General features: G+C 70.1%; 1 long non-coding RNA gene across 1 annotated transcript in view; it reads left to right on the forward strand.

The window, feature by feature from the left end:
• Positions 1 to 2,025: 2,025 nt before the first annotated feature.
• The window catches only part of LOC102164640 (uncharacterized), a 182,203-nt gene continuing 164,680 nt past the window's right edge, over positions 2,026 to 19,548 (forward strand). The window contains exons 1-5 of the long non-coding RNA XR_014831535.1: positions 2,026 to 2,192; positions 3,418 to 3,553; positions 8,139 to 8,274; positions 12,873 to 13,008; positions 17,590 to 17,725. This is a non-coding gene — a long non-coding RNA (uncharacterized LOC102164640). The remainder of the gene's footprint in view (positions 2,193 to 3,417; positions 3,554 to 8,138; positions 8,275 to 12,872; positions 13,009 to 17,589; positions 17,726 to 19,548) is intronic.

Genomic DNA, 19,548 nt, shown 5'->3' on the forward strand with positions numbered 1-19,548 from the left:
CACGTGCCGGGCCACGCGGATCCCCCAGTGCCCAAGGGCACTGGCGGCCCACAGGGATCCAAGGGCAAGGCGGGTGGGAGGCTGGCAGGGTCCACGTGCCACGAGAAGCATGGCTTGCAGGCACGACCTCTGCCCAGAGCCTGTTTCCGCCTGGGCCGACTCCTCCGGCCGCCTCCCAGGCCCACCCTCGCAGCCCTTGGGCCTCCCGGCGGCTCTCTGCGGGCGGGACCTCAGCTGTGGGCTCCGAACCCCTGGCCCTCCCCGGACCCGCGTCCCTCCCTTCCTGTGTCCGGGAAACCCCAGCGAAGCCTTCGGTGCCCGCCAGGCAGGCGGTGGGCCTGCCTTCCTCCGCTCCGTCCTTCCTGACGCGGAGGCGGCTGGTGCTGGGCCTTGCTTGGGCCCTCAGCCTGAGAAGGTCTGTCTTGCCCCAGGAGACCACCCGGCTCGTGTCCGGCCGCCGCCGCCGCCAGGTCCAAGGCGGCCTTGGGGGGCAGGGACAGAGCCGGCCGGGTCTTGCCTCTCCTGCGTTCGCGTGCTTGGGGCTCAGGCCTGTCACCCTCTGGCCGCCGAAGCTCTCCGTCACTGCCCCGTGGACACTGGTCGTCTGATCCCAGACGGAGGCAGGGAGGGCCAGCTGGTGGGGCCTGCCGCTCACACAGCCCACCCGCCCTGGACCCGGGGCCCTGGCCGCAGGGCCCCCCGAGGCGAGGTCCTTCTCCGCGGGGGTGGGGTGCTGCTCTCCCTGCGTCCTGTCCTCCGTGGCCCCCCATGGCTCTGAGGACCCGAGAGGCCGGTGCCTGCCTGGGCCTGGGAGGCCCGGTGGGGGTGGAGGGAGCCGGCCCCTGCCTGCCTCCGCACCCTCCCCTCGGCTGCCCCTGGGACTTCCTCCAAGGCCTTGGGTGGGCTTGCGCCCAGGAGCCCCTGCCAGCAGCCCAGGGAACGGCGGGAACCGGGCCCTCCCTGGCCTCAGCCGGCCCCCGGTAGCCTCATCCTGCTTGGAGCGCCTCGGCTTCCCCCGGGGCGCTCCTTCTCGCGAGCCTGGGGCGCTCCTCGGCGGGGGGCTGCTGTGATGGCATGGCCCGCGAGGGGGACCGTCCTGGGCGTCCAGCGGCGGACAGAGAGAGCAGCGTCCAGCAGGCTTCGGGCCCGGCCTGACCCTCCCTCTAGACCCCGGGTGGGCGGCAGGGGACCGGGTCCATTGGGCTGGCGGTGCGGCTCCTTGCTGTGCTCGGGGCCCCGGCTCTCCCGCCCCAGACAGTCACCGGGCCCGCCCCCCACCCCCCATGCCGTGAAGTCCCCCCCCAACCCCATCCCACCGCACCCCACCCCGCGCCGCCCCCCCTACTCCACCCCACTCCACCCCCCACCCCACCCCCCGCACCCCTCACCCCCCCACCAACCCCCACCCCACCCCCTCACCACCCCCCACCCCCACGCCCCCGTGGTTCTGGTCGCCAGCCTCTGGCCAATGCCCCTGCAGCCCAGCCCCCGTTTTCCTCCCTGGCACCACCGAGGGGGGCCCGGCCCAGGGCTCTCCAGGAGCCCGCCGTGGGCTGAGTACGGCCGAGGACTGGGCAGGCAGGGCAGCCGGTGGTCGCCGTCCCTCCAGGACACGAGTGCCCCTGCACAGGGGCGGAAGGGGAGGCCCGGGAGCCGGGGAGCCGCGGAGGCCAAGGGCCAGGCCGGCCAGGCCCCAGGGCAGGGCGGGGCGATCCCAGCGTGCGGCCCTGAGGCACTGTCCCCACACCGCTCCACACTGTCCCGAAGCCCCCGAGCGCCAGCCCGGACCCCCGGGACACGCCCCCCCACCACACACACACACACACACACACACACACACACACACACACACACACACTCCCCCCCCCGACCCCCGGGACACACACCCCCACCCCACCCCCTGCACCCCCCGCACCCCCGACCGCTGGGACACCCCCCCACACACTCCCCTCCCCTCCAGCAACGCGCGGCGCTCCCATCCCCCGGCAGCCCACCAGGTGGCGCTCGCTCCCCCATTTCCCCCCCCCCCCTCCCGCGCCGACGCCCGTGACGTCAGCCGCCCGGCTCCATTTGAGCGCCTCTCGGCAGCCGAGAACTCGGACTTCCCGTGTGGCTCACAACATAACTACTCGGCGTTGCTTCTACAGTGGCTGTGGCTCGACCCCTGGCCTGGGAACTTCCATATGCCGCAGGTGCGGCCACTTGTTTTGCGCTCCCGCTCGCCTCCCCGGCCCGCCCCGGGCCCTTTCGCCTCGCCTTTTGCCCCGGCTCGCCCGCTGCCTTCGCCTGCCTCTCCCGAGCCCACCTCCCGCGCCCCGCGCCCCCGACCCCCCGCGCCCCGCACCCCCACTCACACACGCGCTCCCACGCGCCCCCCGCAACCCTCACCCACACTCTCGCACCTCGCAATGCTCTCTCTTGCCTCAAGCCACCGACCCACAGCGGCCGCCACCTGCCCTAAGCGCCGCCACCGCAGCGCCCCCCGCCGCCGCCGCCGCCGCCGCCGCCGCGTCCCTCACGGGCCGGTCCGAGCCTCCTGCCCTCCCCGCCAGGCCCGCTCCCCCGCAGGGCCTGCTGCCCACCTGTGCTCTCCACCCACACCACACCCGCACATCCCTCGTGGCCCGACAGGTCCTTGAAGCCCACCCAAGACCCCCATTGGCCCCAGCAGCCCAGATCCACAAACAAGCAAACAAACAAGCAAACAAACAAACAAACAAACAAAGGCTGCCTCGGGATCACCTGAACCAGAGCTTGGAAAAACCCGCGGGGAGGATCGTTTGGGTTTCGTTGTTTGCAAAGGCTGGCGGGCTGGGGGGGGGGGGCGGACGGTGGCACCCCATGCCCGAGACGGCCCCGTCAGGTCGCTGGCGCTGACTTGAAGCCTGGGAGGATAGCCTCTTTCTGCACAGGGAACTGACTCGGGTTTGGAGCCCGCAGCTGAGGGCGCTGGGCGTGTGTCCTCAATCCTCCTGCGGTCAGCAATGCAGTGGCTTCGTCTGCTTTGAGTCGGAGGTCGATTCTTACGATTAAAGTCGAGCTGATGTCCAATGTTTCCTCCAGGGGTCTTGGTCCGCCAAGGGACCCACTCGCAGACATTTCCCCGCGCTGTACCGGCGGCTCCCGTGGCCCATCCATTCCACACAGCGCAGGTGGCATCCACAGAGCAGCCCAGAGGCCCATCCCCATCCATCCCAGGGCAGCCCCTTTCCCCCACCCCCACCCCCACCCCCACCCCCACCCGCCAAGCCCAAGTGTGTGCTCCTTGCCCACCCTCGGTTTCTGGTGTCTGCGGGTGGGTGTTTAGATAGCGCCATCCGTTGCGTCGTTTAGAGTCCACCAACAGGTGATGTCCTAGGGCACTTGTCTTTTTCCTTTCTGGCTTCCTTCGCTTAGCCTGAGGGTCTCTCGTTCCAGCCCCGCGGCGGCAGATGGCACTCGTTCTGCCGCTTTTTCCTGGCTGTGTGCGATGCCATCGCATAGATGTCCCCGGGTCTGCGAAGTGCACTCACCTGTCAGTGGACCTTTAGGTGGCTTCCAGATCTTGGCTCTGGTGAGTAGTGCGGCGACAGACAGAGGGGTGCCCGGGTCTGCTTCCGGGAAAGTTTGGTCCCGGTGAAATGGAGCTGTTTGGAGGCCGGCTTCGGTCTTTGTGTGGGCCGGCCCGTGTAGGGCTGCTTGGCTGAGACTCTGTCGAGGAGGGAGGCCTTCAGCCACCGGGGCCTCACGGGGCCTACCCGTGCGGCACCATCACAGAGCTCTCCGTCACTGCCCCTTGTGGGGGTGAGGGAAGGGGCGTGTTGCGGGGGGGGGGGGGGCGTGTGTGTGGGGGGGGATGGTGGGCAAGGAGCACACACTTGGGCTTGGCGGGTGGGGGTGGGGGTGGGGGTGGGGGAAAGGGGCTGCCCTGGGATGGATGGGGATGGGCCTCTGGGCTGCTCTGTGGATGCCACCTGCGCTGTGTGGAATGGATGGGCCAGGGGAGCCGCCGGTACAGCGCGGGGAAATGTCTGCGAGTGGGTCTCTTGACTCTGTCGAGGAGGGAGGCCTTCAGCCACCGGGGCCTCACGGGGCCTACCCGTGCGGCACCATCACAGAGCTCTCCGTCACTGCCCCTTGTGGGGGTGAGGGAAGGGGCGTGTTTGAGGGGGGTGGGGGGGGTGTGCGCGCGCGTGCACGCACGCTGGCGGGCGTGGGTGTCCCGGGGCCTGGCCAGCCCTCCGCTAGAGATCAGCACGCATGGATGCTGACGTGAGGACCAGCAGGGTGACAAGAGAGGCTGCCTGGTGGGTGACCGCGCTGGGCAGAGCCACAACCCGCTCGCCTTTCAGTTCTCCACCCAGGGGCCCCTCCTGCGAGCCACCCATAGGGGTCCCTGGTCCCTCCCTCAGACGTCGTCTCCACCACGGCCCGAGATCATCTTTCTTCTCCAGTGGGTTCCTTGTCTCTTGCGTACCACCCTCTCCACCCCCCACCCCCACCCCCACCCCCACCCGGCTTGCCCTTGGACAGACGGCGAGAAGCTGACCGAGAGACCGAGACAGAGACAGGAGATGAGCCGAGGCCGGTGGGCAAATGGTGCAGAGAGGGCTTGTCCGACGCAGGGTTGCCCCAGAACTTCACACACACGCACGCACACACGGACACACACGCACAGACACACGCACACCAGCCCCGGCCCAGCGGCCCAGCGACCCCTCTCTGTGAACGGCCTTGAGGCCACGTGCCGGGCCACGCGGATCCCCCAGTGCCCAAGGGCACTGGCGGCCCACAGGGATCCAAGGGCAAGGCGGGTGGGAGGCTGGCAGGGTCCACGTGCCACGAGAAGCATGGCTTGCAGGCACGACCTCTGCCCAGAGCCTGTTTCCGCCTGGGCCGACTCCTCCGGCCGCCTCCCAGGCCCACCCTCGCAGCCCTTGGGCCTCCCGGCGGCTCTCTGCGGGCGGGACCTCAGCTGTGGGCTCCGAACCCCTGGCCCTCCCCGGACCCGCGTCCCTCCCTTCCTGTGTCCGGGAAACCCCAGCGAAGCCTTCGGTGCCCGCCAGGCAGGCGGTGGGCCTGCCTTCCTCCGCTCCGTCCTTCCTGACGCGGAGGCGGCTGGTGCTGGGCCTTGCTTGGGCCCTCAGCCTGAGAAGGTCTGTCTTGCCCCAGGAGACCACCCGGCTCGTGTCCGGCCGCCGCCGCCGCCAGGTCCAAGGCGGCCTTGGGGGGCAGGGACAGAGCCGGCCGGGTCTTGCCTCTCCTGCGTTCGCGTGCTTGGGGCTCAGGCCTGTCACCCTCTGGCCGCCGAAGCTCTCCGTCACTGCCCCGTGGACACTGGTCGTCTGATCCCAGACGGAGGCAGGGAGGGCCAGCTGGTGGGGCCTGCCGCTCACACAGCCCACCCGCCCTGGACCCGGGGCCCTGGCCGCAGGGCCCCCCGAGGCGAGGTCCTTCTCCGCGGGGGTGGGGTGCTGCTCTCCCTGCGTCCTGTCCTCCGTGGCCCCCCATGGCTCTGAGGACCCGAGAGGCCGGTGCCTGCCTGGGCCTGGGAGGCCCGGTGGGGGTGGAGGGAGCCGGCCCCTGCCTGCCTCCGCACCCTCCCCTCGGCTGCCCCTGGGACTTCCTCCAAGGCCTTGGGTGGGCTTGCGCCCAGGAGCCCCTGCCAGCAGCCCAGGGAACGGCGGGAACCGGGCCCTCCCTGGCCTCAGCCGGCCCCCGGTAGCCTCATCCTGCTTGGAGCGCCTCGGCTTCCCCCGGGGCGCTCCTTCTCGCGAGCCTGGGGCGCTCCTCGGCGGGGGGCTGCTGTGATGGCATGGCCCGCGAGGGGGACCGTCCTGGGCGTCCAGCGGCGGACAGAGAGAGCAGCGTCCAGCAGGCTTCGGGCCCGGCCTGACCCTCCCTCTAGACCCCGGGTGGGCGGCAGGGGACCGGGTCCATTGGGCTGGCGGTGCGGCTCCTTGCTGTGCTCGGGGCCCCGGCTCTCCCGCCCCAGACAGCCACCGGGCCCGCCCCCCACCCCCCATGCCGTGAAGTCCCCCCCCAACCCCATCCCACCGCACCCCACCCCGCGCCGCCCCCCCTACTCCACCCCACTCCACCCCCCACCCCACCCCCCGCACCCCTCACCCCCCCACCAACCCCCACCCCACCCCCTCACCACCCCCCACCCCCACGCCCCCGTGGTTCTGGTCGCCAGCCTCTGGCCAATGCCCCTGCAGCCCAGCCCCCGTTTTCCTCCCTGGCACCACCGAGGGGGGCCCGGCCCAGGGCTCTCCAGGAGCCCGCCGTGGGCTGAGTACGGCCGAGGACTGGGCAGGCAGGGCAGCCGGTGGTCGCCGTCCCTCCAGGACACGAGTGCCCCTGCACAGGGGCGGAAGGGGAGGCCCGGGAGCCGGGGAGCCGCGGAGGCCAAGGGCCAGGCCGGCCAGGCCCCAGGGCAGGGCGGGGCGATCCCAGCGTGCGGCCCTGAGGCACTGTCCCCACACCGCTCCACACTGTCCCGAAGCCCCCGAGCGCCAGCCCGGACCCCCGGGACACGCCCCCCCACCACACACACACACACACACACACACACACACACACACACACACACACACTCCCCCCCCCGACCCCCGGGACACACACCCCCACCCCACCCCCTGCACCCCCCGCACCCCCGACCGCTGGGACACCCCCCCACACACTCCCCTCCCCTCCAGCAACGCGCGGCGCTCCCATCCCCCGGCAGCCCACCAGGTGGCGCTCGCTCCCCCATTTCCCCCCCCCCCCTCCCGCGCCGACGCCCGTGACGTCAGCCGCCCGGCTCCATTTGAGCGCCTCTCGGCAGCCGAGAACTCGGACTTCCCGTGTGGCTCACAACATAACTACTCGGCGTTGCTTCTACAGTGGCTGTGGCTCGACCCCTGGCCTGGGAACTTCCATATGCCGCAGGTGCGGCCACTTGTTTTGCGCTCCCGCTCGCCTCCCCGGCCCGCCCCGGGCCCTTTCGCCTCGCCTTTTGCCCCGGCTCGCCCGCTGCCTTCGCCTGCCTCTCCCGAGCCCACCTCCCGCGCCCCGCGCCCCCGACCCCCCGCGCCCCGCACCCCCACTCACACACGCGCTCCCACGCGCCCCCCGCAACCCTCACCCACACTCTCGCACCTCGCAATGCTCTCTCTTGCCTCAAGCCACCGACCCACAGCGGCCGCCACCTGCCCTAAGCGCCGCCACCGCAGCGCCCCCCGCCGCCGCCGCCGCCGCCGCCGCCGCGTCCCTCACGGGCCGGTCCGAGCCTCCTGCCCTCCCCGCCAGGCCCGCTCCCCCGCAGGGCCTGCTGCCCACCTGTGCTCTCCACCCACACCACACCCGCACATCCCTCGTGGCCCGACAGGTCCTTGAAGCCCACCCAAGACCCCCATTGGCCCCAGCAGCCCAGATCCACAAACAAGCAAACAAACAAGCAAACAAACAAACAAACAAACAAAGGCTGCCTCGGGATCACCTGAACCAGAGCTTGGAAAAACCCGCGGGGAGGATCGTTTGGGTTTCGTTGTTTGCAAAGGCTGGCGGGCTGGGGGGGGGGGGGCGGACGGTGGCACCCCATGCCCGAGACGGCCCCGTCAGGTCGCTGGCGCTGACTTGAAGCCTGGGAGGATAGCCTCTTTCTGCACAGGGAACTGACTCGGGTTTGGAGCCCGCAGCTGAGGGCGCTGGGCGTGTGTCCTCAATCCTCCTGCGGTCAGCAATGCAGTGGCTTCGTCTGCTTTGAGTCGGAGGTCGATTCTTACGATTAAAGTCGAGCTGATGTCCAATGTTTCCTCCAGGGGTCTTGGTCCGCCAAGGGACCCACTCGCAGACATTTCCCCGCGCTGTACCGGCGGCTCCCGTGGCCCATCCATTCCACACAGCGCAGGTGGCATCCACAGAGCAGCCCAGAGGCCCATCCCCATCCATCCCAGGGCAGCCCCTTTCCCCCACCCCCACCCCCACCCCCACCCCCACCCGCCAAGCCCAAGTGTGTGCTCCTTGCCCACCCTCGGTTTCTGGTGTCTGCGGGTGGGTGTTTAGATAGCGCCATCCGTTGCGTCGTTTAGAGTCCACCAACAGGTGATGTCCTAGGGCACTTGTCTTTTTCCTTTCTGGCTTCCTTCGCTTAGCCTGAGGGTCTCTCGTTCCAGCCCCGCGGCGGCAGATGGCACTCGTTCTGCCGCTTTTTCCTGGCTGTGTGCGATGCCATCGCATAGATGTCCCCGGGTCTGCGAAGTGCACTCACCTGTCAGTGGACCTTTAGGTGGCTTCCAGATCTTGGCTCTGGTGAGTAGTGCGGCGACAGACAGAGGGGTGCCCGGGTCTGCTTCCGGGAAAGTTTGGTCCCGGTGAAATGGAGCTGTTTGGAGGCCGGCTTCGGTCTTTGTGTGGGCCGGCCCGTGTAGGGCTGCTTGGCTGAGACTCTGTCGAGGAGGGAGGCCTTCAGCCACCGGGGCCTCACGGGGCCTACCCGTGCGGCACCATCACAGAGCTCTCCGTCACTGCCCCTTGTGGGGGTGAGGGAAGGGGCGTGTTGCGGGGGGGGGGGGGCGTGTGTGTGGGGGGGGATGGTGGGCAAGGAGCACACACTTGGGCTTGGCGGGTGGGGGTGGGGGTGGGGGTGGGGGAAAGGGGCTGCCCTGGGATGGATGGGGATGGGCCTCTGGGCTGCTCTGTGGATGCCACCTGCGCTGTGTGGAATGGATGGGCCAGGGGAGCCGCCGGTACAGCGCGGGGAAATGTCTGCGAGTGGGTCTCTTGACTCTGTCGAGGAGGGAGGCCTTCAGCCACCGGGGCCTCACGGGGCCTACCCGTGCGGCACCATCACAGAGCTCTCCGTCACTGCCCCTTGTGGGGGTGAGGGAAGGGGCGTGTTTGAGGGGGGTGGGGGGGGTGTGCGCGCGCGTGCACGCACGCTGGCGGGCGTGGGTGTCCCGGGGCCTGGCCAGCCCTCCGCTAGAGATCAGCACGCATGGATGCTGACGTGAGGACCAGCAGGGTGACAAGAGAGGCTGCCTGGTGGGTGACCGCGCTGGGCAGAGCCACAACCCGCTCGCCTTTCAGTTCTCCACCCAGGGGCCCCTCCTGCGAGCCACCCATAGGGGTCCCTGGTCCCTCCCTCAGACGTCGTCTCCACCACGGCCCGAGATCATCTTTCTTCTCCAGTGGGTTCCTTGTCTCTTGCGTACCACCCTCTCCACCCCCCACCCCCACCCCCACCCCCACCCGGCTTGCCCTTGGACAGACGGCGAGAAGCTGACCGAGAGACCGAGACAGAGACAGGAGATGAGCCGAGGCCGGTGGGCAAATGGTGCAGAGAGGGCTTGTCCGACGCAGGGTTGCCCCAGAACTTCACACACACGCACGCACACACGGACACACACGCACAGACACACGCACACCAGCCCCGGCCCAGCGGCCCAGCGACCCCTCTCTGTGAACGGCCTTGAGGCCACGTGCCGGGCCACGCGGATCCCCCAGTGCCCAAGGGCACTGGCGGCCCACAGGGATCCAAGGGCAAGGCGGGTGGGAGGCTGGCAGGGTCCACGTGCCACGAGAAGCATGGCTTGCAGGCACGACCTCTGCCCAGAGCCTGTTTCCGCCTGGGCCGACTCCTCCGGCCGCCTCCCAGGCCCACCCTCGCAGCCCTTGGGCCTCCCGGCGGCTCTCTGCGGGCGGGACCTCAGCTGTGGGCTCCGAACCCCTGGCCCTCCCCGGACCCGCGTCCCTCCCTTCCTGTGTCCGGGAAACCCCAGCGAAGCCTTCGGTGCCCGCCAGGCAGGCGGTGGGCCTGCCTTCCTCCGCTCCGTCCTTCCTGACGCGGAGGCGGCTGGTGCTGGGCCTTGCTTGGGCCCTCAGCCTGAGAAGGTCTGTCTTGCCCCAGGAGACCACCCGGCTCGTGTCCGGCCGCCGCCGCCGCCAGGTCCAAGGCGGCCTTGGGGGGCAGGGACAGAGCCGGCCGGGTCTTGCCTCTCCTGCGTTCGCGTGCTTGGGGCTCAGGCCTGTCACCCTCTGGCCGCCGAAGCTCTCCGTCACTGCCCCGTGGACACTGGTCGTCTGATCCCAGACGGAGGCAGGGAGGGCCAGCTGGTGGGGCCTGCCGCTCACACAGCCCACCCGCCCTGGACCCGGGGCCCTGGCCGCAGGGCCCCCCGAGGCGAGGTCCTTCTCCGCGGGGGTGGGGTGCTGCTCTCCCTGCGTCCTGTCCTCCGTGGCCCCCCATGGCTCTGAGGACCCGAGAGGCCGGTGCCTGCCTGGGCCTGGGAGGCCCGGTGGGGGTGGAGGGAGCCGGCCCCTGCCTGCCTCCGCACCCTCCCCTCGGCTGCCCCTGGGACTTCCTCCAAGGCCTTGGGTGGGCTTGCGCCCAGGAGCCCCTGCCAGCAGCCCAGGGAACGGCGGGAACCGGGCCCTCCCTGGCCTCAGCCGGCCCCCGGTAGCCTCATCCTGCTTGGAGCGCCTCGGCTTCCCCCGGGGCGCTCCTTCTCGCGAGCCTGGGGCGCTCCTCGGCGGGGGGCTGCTGTGATGGCATGGCCCGCGAGGGGGACCGTCCTGGGCGTCCAGCGGCGGACAGAGAGAGCAGCGTCCAGCAGGCTTCGGGCCCGGCCTGACCCTCCCTCTAGACCCCGGGTGGGCGGCAGGGGACCGGGTCCATTGGGCTGGCGGTGCGGCTCCTTGCTGTGCTCGGGGCCCCGGCTCTCCCGCCCCAGACAGCCACCGGGCCCGCCCCCCACCCCCCATGCCGTGAAGTCCCCCCCCAACCCCATCCCACCGCACCCCACCCCGCGCCGCCCCCCCTACTCCACCCCACTCCACCCCCCACCCCACCCCCCGCACCCCTCACCCCCCCACCAACCCCCACCCCACCCCCTCACCACCCCCCACCCCCACGCCCCCGTGGTTCTGGTCGCCAGCCTCTGGCCAATGCCCCTGCAGCCCAGCCCCCGTTTTCCTCCCTGGCACCACCGAGGGGGGCCCGGCCCAGGGCTCTCCAGGAGCCCGCCGTGGGCTGAGTACGGCCGAGGACTGGGCAGGCAGGGCAGCCGGTGGTCGCCGTCCCTCCAGGACACGAGTGCCCCTGCACAGGGGCGGAAGGGGAGGCCCGGGAGCCGGGGAGCCGCGGAGGCCAAGGGCCAGGCCGGCCAGGCCCCAGGGCAGGGCGGGGCGATCCCAGCGTGCGGCCCTGAGGCACTGTCCCCACACCGCTCCACACTGTCCCGAAGCCCCCGAGCGCCAGCCCGGACCCCCGGGACACGCCCCCCCACCACACACACACACACACACACACACACACACACACACACACACACACACACTCCCCCCCCCGACCCCCGGGACACACACCCCCACCCCACCCCCTGCACCCCCCGCACCCCCGACCGCTGGGACACCCCCCCACACACTCCCCTCCCCTCCAGCAACGCGCGGCGCTCCCATCCCCCGGCAGCCCACCAGGTGGCGCTCGCTCCCCCATTTCCCCCCCCCCCCTCCCGCGCCGACGCCCGTGACGTCAGCCGCCCGGCTCCATTTGAGCGCCTCTCGGCAGCCGAGAACTCGGACTTCCCGTGTGGCTCACAACATAACTACTCGGCGTTGCTTCTACAGTGGCTGTGGCTCGACCCCTGGCCTGGGAACTTCCATATGCCGCAGGTGCGGCCACTTGTTTTGCGCTCCCGCTCGCCTCCCCGGCCCGCCCCGGGCCCTTTCGCCTCGCCTTTTGCCCCGGCTCGCCCGCTGCCTTCGCCTGCCTCTCCCGAGCCCACCTCCCGCGCCCCGCGCCCCCGACCCCCCGCGCCCCGCACCCCCACTCACACACGCGCTCCCACGCGCCCCCCGCAACCCTCACCCACACTCTCGCACCTCGCAATGCTCTCTCTTGCCTCAAGCCACCGACCCACAGCGGCCGCCACCTGCCCTAAGCGCCGCCACCGCAGCGCCCCCCGCCGCCGCCGCCGCCGCCGCCGCCGCGTCCCTCACGGGCCGGTCCGAGCCTCCTGCCCTCCCCGCCAGGCCCGCTCCCCCGCAGGGCCTGCTGCCCACCTGTGCTCTCCACCCACACCACACCCGCACATCCCTCGTGGCCCGACAGGTCCTTGAAGCCCACCCAAGACCCCCATTGGCCCCAGCAGCCCAGATCCACAAACAAGCAAACAAACAAGCAAACAAACAAACAAACAAACAAACAAACAAACAAAGGCTGCCTCGGGATCACCTGAACCAGAGCTTGGAAAAACCCGCGGGGAGGATCGTTTGGGTTTCGTTGTTTGCAAAGGCTGGCGGGCTGGGGGGGGGGGGGCGGACGGTGGCACCCCATGCCCGAGACGGCCCCGTCAGGTCGCTGGCGCTGACTTGAAGCCTGGGAGGATAGCCTCTTTCTGCACAGGGAACTGACTCGGGTTTGGAGCCCGCAGCTGAGGGCGCTGGGCGTGTGTCCTCAATCCTCCTGCGGTCAGCAATGCAGTGGCTTCGTCTGCTTTGAGTCGGAGGTCGATTCTTACGATTAAAGTCGAGCTGATGTCCAATGTTTCCTCCAGGGGTCTTGGTCCGCCAAGGGACCCACTCGCAGACATTTCCCCGCGCTGTACCGGCGGCTCCCGTGGCCCATCCATTCCACACAGCGCAGGTGGCATCCACAGAGCAGCCCAGAGGCCCATCCCCATCCATCCCAGGGCAGCCCCTTTCCCCCACCCCCACCCCCACCCCCACCCCCACCCGCCAAGCCCAAGTGTGTGCTCCTTGCCCACCCTCGGTTTCTGGTGTCTGCGGGTGGGTGTTTAGATAGCGCCATCCGTTGCGTCGTTTAGAGTCCACCAACAGGTGATGTCCTAGGGCACTTGTCTTTTTCCTTTCTGGCTTCCTTCGCTTAGCCTGAGGGTCTCTCGTTCCAGCCCCGCGGCGGCAGATGGCACTCGTTCTGCCGCTTTTTCCTGGCTGTGTGCGATGCCATCGCATAGATGTCCCCGGGTCTGCGAAGTGCACTCACCTGTCAGTGGACCTTTAGGTGGCTTCCAGATCTTGGCTCTGGTGAGTAGTGCGGCGACAGACAGAGGGGTGCCCGGGTCTGCTTCCGGGAAAGTTTGGTCCCGGTGAAATGGAGCTGTTTGGAGGCCGGCTTCGGTCTTTGTGTGGGCCGGCCCGTGTAGGGCTGCTTGGCTGAGACTCTGTCGAGGAGGGAGGCCTTCAGCCACCGGGGCCTCACGGGGCCTACCCGTGCGGCACCATCACAGAGCTCTCCGTCACTGCCCCTTGTGGGGGTGAGGGAAGGGGCGTGTTGCGGGGGGGGGGGGCGTGTGTGTGGGGGGGGATGGTGGGCAAGGAGCACACACTTGGGCTTGGCGGGTGGGGGTGGGGGTGGGGGTGGGGGAAAGGGGCTGCCCTGGGATGGATGGGGATGGGCCTCTGGGCTGCTCTGTGGATGCCACCTGCGCTGTGTGGAATGGATGGGCCAGGGGAGCCGCCGGTACAGCGCGGGGAAATGTCTGCGAGTGGGTCTCTTGACTCTGTCGAGGAGGGAGGCCTTCAGCCACCGGGGCCTCACGGGGCCTACCCGTGCGGCACCATCACAGAGCTCTCCGTCACTGCCCCTTGTGGGGGTGAGGGAAGGGGCGTGTTTGAGGGGGGTGGGGGGGGTGTGCGCGCGCGTGCACGCACGCTGGCGGGCGTGGGTGTCCCGGGGCCTGGCCAGCCCTCCGCTAGAGATCAGCACGCATGGATGCTGACGTGAGGACCAGCAGGGTGACAAGAGAGGCTGCCTGGTGGGTGACCGCGCTGGGCAGAGCCACAACCCGCTCGCCTTTCAGTTCTCCACCCAGGGGCCCCTCCTGCGAGCCACCCATAGGGGTCCCTGGTCCCTCCCTCAGACGTCGTCTCCACCACGGCCCGAGATCATCTTTCTTCTCCAGTGGGTTCCTTGTCTCTTGCGTACCACCCTCTCCACCCCCCACCCCCACCCCCACCCCCACCCGGCTTGCCCTTGGACAGACGGCGAGAAGCTGACCGAGAGACCGAGACAGAGACAGGAGATGAGCCGAGGCCGGTGGGCAAATGGTGCAGAGAGGGCTTGTCCGACGCAGGGTTGCCCCAGAACTTCACACACACGCACGCACACACGGACACACACGCACAGACACACGCACACCAGCCCCGGCCCAGCGGCCCAGCGACCCCTCTCTGTGAACGGCCTTGAGGCCACGTGCCGGGCCACGCGGATCCCCCAGTGCCCAAGGGCACTGGCGGCCCACAGGGATCCAAGGGCAAGGCGGGTGGGAGGCTGGCAGGGTCCACGTGCCACGAGAAGCATGGCTTGCAGGCACGACCTCTGCCCAGAGCCTGTTTCCGCCTGGGCCGACTCCTCCGGCCGCCTCCCAGGCCCACCCTCGCAGCCCTTGGGCCTCCCGGCGGCTCTCTGCGGGCGGGACCTCAGCTGTGGGCTCCGAACCCCTGGCCCTCCCCGGACCCGCGTCCCTCCCTTCCTGTGTCCGGGAAACCCCAGCGAAGCCTTCGGTGCCCGCCAGGCAGGCGGTGGGCCTGCCTTCCTCCGCTCCGTCCTTCCTGACGCGGAGGCGGCTGGTGCTGGGCCTTGCTTGGGCCCTCAGCCTGAGAAGGTCTGTCTTGCCCCAGGAGACCACCCGGCTCGTGTCCGGCCGCCGCCGCCGCCAGGTCCAAGGCGGCCTTGGGGGGCAGGGACAGAGCCGGCCGGGTCTTGCCTCTCCTGCGTTCGCGTGCTTGGGGCTCAGGCCTGTCACCCTCTGGCCGCCGAAGCTCTCCGTCACTGCCCCGTGGACACTGGTCGTCTGATCCCAGACGGAGGCAGGGAGGGCCAGCTGGTGGGGCCTGCCGCTCACACAGCCCACCCGCCCTGGACCCGGGGCCCTGGCCGCAGGGCCCCCCGAGGCGAGGTCCTTCTCCGCGGGGGTGGGGTGCTGCTCTCCCTGCGTCCTGTCCTCCGTGGCCCCCCATGGCTCTGAGGACCCGAGAGGCCGGTGCCTGCCTGGGCCTGGGAGGCCCGGTGGGGGTGGAGGGAGCCGGCCCCTGCCTGCCTCCGCACCCTCCCCTCGGCTGCCCCTGGGACTTCCTCCAAGGCCTTGGGTGGGCTTGCGCCCAGGAGCCCCTGCCAGCAGCCCAGGGAACGGCGGGAACCGGGCCCTCCCTGGCCTCAGCCGGCCCCCGGTAGCCTCATCCTGCTTGGAGCGCCTCGGCTTCCCCCGGGGCGCTCCTTCTCGCGAGCCTGGGGCGCTCCTCGGCGGGGGGCTGCTGTGATGGCATGGCCCGCGAGGGGGACCGTCCTGGGCGTCCAGCGGCGGACAGAGAGAGCAGCGTCCAGCAGGCTTCGGGCCCGGCCTGACCCTCCCTCTAGACCCCGGGTGGGCGGCAGGGGACCGGGTCCATTGGGCTGGCGGTGCGGCTCCTTGCTGTGCTCGGGGCCCCGGCTCTCCCGCCCCAGACAGCCACCGGGCCCGCCCCCCACCCCCCATGCCGTGAAGTCCCCCCCCAACCCCATCCCACCGCACCCCACCCCGCGCCGCCCCCCCTACTCCACCCCACTCCACCCCCCACCCCACCCCCCGCACCCCTCACCCCCCCACCAACCCCCACCCCACCCCCTCACCACCCCCCACCCCCACGCCCCCGTGGTTCTGGTCGCCAGCCTCTGGCCAATGCCCCTGCAGCCCAGCCCCCGTTTTCCTCCCTGGCACCACCGAGGGGGGCCCGGCCCAGGGCTCTCCAGGAGCCCGCCGTGGGCTGAGTACGGCCGAGGACTGGGCAGGCAGGGCAGCCGGTGGTCGCCGTCCCTCCAGGACACGAGTGCCCCTGCACAGGGGCGGAAGGGGAGGCCCGGGAGCCGGGGAGCCGCGGAGGCCAAGGGCCAGGCCGGCCAGGCCCCAGGGCAGGGCGGGGCGATCCCAGCGTGCGGCCCTGAGGCACTGTCCCCACACCGCTCCACACTGTCCCGAAGCCCCCGAGCGCCAGCCCGGACCCCCGGGACACGCCCCCCCACCACACACACACACACACACACACACACACACACACACACACACACACCCCCCCCCCGACCCCCGGGACACACACCCCCACCCCACCCCCTGCACCCCCCGCACCCCCGACCGCTGGGACACCCCCCCACACACTCCCCTCCCCTCCAGCAACGCGCGGCGCTCCCATCCCCCGGCAGCCCACCAGGTGGCGCTCGCTCCCCCATTTCCCCCCCCCCCCCCTCCCGCGCCGACGCCCGTGACGTCAGCCGCCCGGCTCCATTTGAGCGCCTCTCGGCAGCCGAGAACTCGGACTTCCCGTGTGGCTCACAACATAACTACTCGGCGTTGCTTCTACAGTGGCTGTGGCTCGACCCCTGGCCTGGGAACTTCCATATGCCGCAGGTGCGGCCACTTGTTTTGCGCTCCCGCTCGCCTCCCCGGCCCGCCCCGGGCCCTTTCGCCTCGCCTTTTGCCCCGGCTCGCCCGCTGCCTTCGCCTGCCTCTCCCGAGCCCACCTCCCGCGCCCCGCGCCCCCGACCCCCCGCGCCCCGCACCCCCACTCACACACGCGCTCCCACGCGCCCCCCGCAACCCTCACCCACACTCTCGCACCTCGCAATGCTCTCTCTTGCCTCAAGCCACCGACCCACAGCGGCCGCCACCTGCCCTAAGCGCCGCCACCGCAGCGCCCCCCGCCGCCGCCGCCGCCGCCGCCGCCGCGTCCCTCACGGGCCGGTCCGAGCCTCCTGCCCTCCCCGCCAGGCCCGCTCCCCCGCAGGGCCTGCTGCCCACCTGTGCTCTCCACCCACACCACACCCGCACATCCCTCGTGGCCCGACAGGTCCTTGAAGCCCACCCAAGACCCCCATTGGCCCCAGCAGCCCAGATCCACAAACAAGCAAACAAACAAGCAAACAAACAAACAAACAAACAAAGGCTGCCTCGGGATCACCTGAACCAGAGCTTGGAAAAACCCGCGGGGAGGATCGTTTGGGTTTCGTTGTTTGCAAAGGCTGGCGGGCTGGGGGGGGGGGGCGGACGGTGGCACCCCATGCCCGAGACGGCCCCGTCAGGTCGCTGGCGCTGACTTGAAGCCTGGGAGGATAGCCTCTTTCTGCACAGGGAACTGACTCGGGTTTGGAGCCCGCAGCTGAGGGCGCTGGGCGTGTGTCCTCAATCCTCCTGCGGTCAGCAATGCAGTGGCTTCGTCTGCTTTGAGTCGGAGGTCGATTCTTACGATTAAAGTCGAGCTGATGTCCAATGTTTCCTCCAGGGGTCTTGGTCCGCCAAGGGACCCACTCGCAGACATTTCCCCGCGCTGTACCGGCGGCTCCCGTGGCCCATCCATTCCACACAGCGCAGGTGGCATCCACAGAGCAGCCCAGAGGCCCATCCCCATCCATCCCAGGGCAGCCCCTTTCCCCCACCCCCACCCCCACCCCCACCCCCACCCGCCAAGCCCAAGTGTGTGCTCCTTGCCCACCCTCGGTTTCTGGTGTCTGCGGGTGGGTGTTTAGATAGCGCCATCCGTTGCGTCGTTTAGAGTCCACCAACAGGTGATGTCCTAGGGCACTTGTCTTTTTCCTTTCTGGCTTCCTTCGCTTAGCCTGAGGGTCTCTCGTTCCAGCCCCGCGGCGGCAGATGGCACTCGTTCTGCCGCTTTTTCCTGGCTGTGTGCGATGCCATCGCATAGATGTCCCCGGGTCTGCGAAGTGCACTCACCTGTCAGTGGACCTTTAGGTGGCTTCCAGATCTTGGCTCTGGTGAGTAGTGCGGCGACAGACAGAGGGGTGCCCGGGTCTGCTTCCGGGAAAGTTTGGTCCCGGTGAAATGGAGCTGTTTGGAGGCCGGCTTCGGTCTTTGTGTGGGCCGGCCCGTGTAGGGCTGCTTGGCTGAGACTCTGTCGAGGAGGGAGGCCTTCAGCCACCGGGGCCTCACGGGGCCTACCCGTGCGGCACCATCACAGAGCTCTCCGTCACTGCCCCTTGTGGGGGTGAGGGAAGGGGCGTGTTGCGGGGGGGGGGGGGCGTGTGTGTGGGGGGGGATGGTGGGCAAGGAGCACACACTTGGGCTTGGCGGGTGGGGGTGGGGGTGGGGGTGGGGGAAAGGGGCTGCCCTGGGATGGATGGGGATGGGCCTCTGGGCTGCTCTGTGGATGCCACCTGCGCTGTGTGGAATGGATGGGCCAGGGGAGCCGCCGGTACAGCGCGGGGAAATGTCTGCGAGTGGGTCTCTTGACTCTGTCGAGGAGGGAGGCCTTCAGCCACCGGGGCCTCACGGGGCCTACCCGTGCGGCACCATCACAGAGCTCTCCGTCACTGCCCCTTGTGGGGGTGAGGGAAGGGGCGTGTTTGAGGGGGGTGGGGGGGGTGTGCGCGCGCGTGCACGCACGCTGGCGGGCGTGGGTGTCCCGGGGCCTGGCCAGCCCTCCGCTAGAGATCAGCACGCATGGATGCTGACGTGAGGACCAGCAGGGTGACAAGAGAGGCTGCCTGGTGGGTGACCGCGCTGGGCAGAGCCACAACCCGCTCGCCTTTCAGTTCTCCACCCAGGGGCCCCTCCTGCGAGCCACCCATAGGGGTCCCTGGTCCCTCCCTCAGACGTCGTCTCCACCACGGCCCGAGATCATCTTTCTTCTCCAGTGGGTTCCTTGTCTCTTGCGTACCACCCTCTCCACCCCCCACCCCCACCCCCACCCCCACCCGGCTTGCCCTTGGACAGACGGCGAGAAGCTGACCGAGAGACCGAGACAGAGACAGGAGATGAGCCGAGGCCGGTGGGCAAATGGTGCAGAGAGGGCTTGTCCGACGCAGGGTTGCCCCAGAACTTCACACACACGCACGCACACACGGACACACACGCACAGACACACGCACACCAGCCCCGGCCCAGCGGCCCAGCGACCCCTCTCTGTGAACGGCCTTGAGGCCACGTGCCGGGCCACGCGGATCCCCCAGTGCCCAAGGGCACTGGCGGCCCACAGGGATCCAAGGGCAAGGCGGGTGGGAGGCTGGCAGGGTCCACGTGCCACGAGAAGCATGGCTTGCAGGCACGACCTCTGCCCAGAGCCTGTTTCCGCCTGGGCCGACTCCTCCGGCCGCCTCCCAGGCCCACCCTCGCAGCCCTTGGGCCTCCCGGCGGCTCTCTGCGGGCGGGACCTCAGCTGTGGGCTCCGAACCCCTGGCCCTCCCCGGACCCGCGTCCCTCCCTTCCTGTGTCCGGGAAACCCCAGCGAAGCCTTCGGTGCCCGCCAGGCAGGCGGTGGGCCTGCCTTCCTCCGCTCCGTCCTTCCTGACGCGGAGGCGGCTGGTGCTGGGCCTTGCTTGGGCCCTCAGCCTGAGAAGGTCTGTCTTGCCCCAGGAGACCACCCGGCTCGTGTCCGGCCGCCGCCGCCGCCAGGTCCAAGGCGGCCTTGGGGGGCAGGGACAGAGCCGGCCGGGTCTTGCCTCTCCTGCGTTCGCGTGCTTGGGGCTCAGGCCTGTCACCCTCTGGCCGCCGAAGCTCTCCGTCACTGCCCCGTGGACACTGGTCGTCTGATCCCAGACGGAGGCAGGGAGGGCCAGCTGGTGGGGCCTGCCGCTCACAC

The sequence above is a fragment of the Sus scrofa genome, chromosome 16 (assembly GCF_054392235.1).
Source record: "Sus scrofa isolate SSC_HxYL_T2T_F1_AM1 chromosome 16, Sscrofa_HxYL_maternal_Yorkshire_Landrace_v2.0, whole genome shotgun sequence".
NCBI lineage: Eukaryota > Metazoa > Chordata > Mammalia > Artiodactyla > Suidae > Sus > Sus scrofa.